Raw genomic sequence first — 526 nt, 5'->3', positions numbered from 1 at the left:
ATTTGCAAAGCTTTAAGAGATGGGAGGAAACTCCAGACATGGACTCAGAAGGCTGGGACTCAAATTCTAGCCCTGGTGGGTCACTGACATGATTTTACAACTAGTCCTTGGTCGGAGAAAGCCTTGGGAGATACAGAGAATCTACAGAAATCTAAACTGTATCTATTTTGTATTTAGTTCTACCTATTTTTGTGGCCATACTGCATAACAAAAAGGAAGCCTTAAATAGATTAACTGAACTCAAATGGTTTGGGGTGGGGGTCGGAATAGAAGAGTCACATTGGATGAGAAGAGGAAGAGATTAGTAATGTGATACTTCTATTTGAGGCACAGGGGCTGTGAGACCATCACCATTTGGAGGCAACATGGTGGCAATGGAGCAGGCTCTGTTTAGCAGTTAGATTCAAAGTCCAGTCTCATCCCGGCCAGGGGTCTCTTTAATTATAAAGAAAATGTCATCTGGTTGAGAAACAAAGGCCAAAGGTTGATTAGAAAAATAATTTACTATACTTTAAAATAATGTATT

The 526-nt window shown here is 40.1% G+C and overlaps 1 protein-coding gene across 2 annotated transcripts in view; it reads right to left on the bottom strand.

Moving 5' to 3' along the window:
- PC (pyruvate carboxylase) overlaps positions 1 to 526 on the bottom strand; it is a 112,899-nt gene that overhangs the window by 98,601 nt on the left and 13,772 nt on the right. The window lies entirely within an intron of this gene.

The sequence above is a fragment of the Colobus angolensis genome, unplaced genomic scaffold (assembly GCF_000951035.1).
Source record: "Colobus angolensis palliatus isolate OR3802 unplaced genomic scaffold, Cang.pa_1.0 Scaffold21, whole genome shotgun sequence".
In the NCBI taxonomy this organism is placed as follows: Eukaryota; Metazoa; Chordata; class Mammalia; order Primates; family Cercopithecidae; genus Colobus; species Colobus angolensis.
The sequence above is the reverse complement of the archived record's forward strand: the minus strand, read 5'-3'. Positions and strand labels throughout refer to the sequence as shown.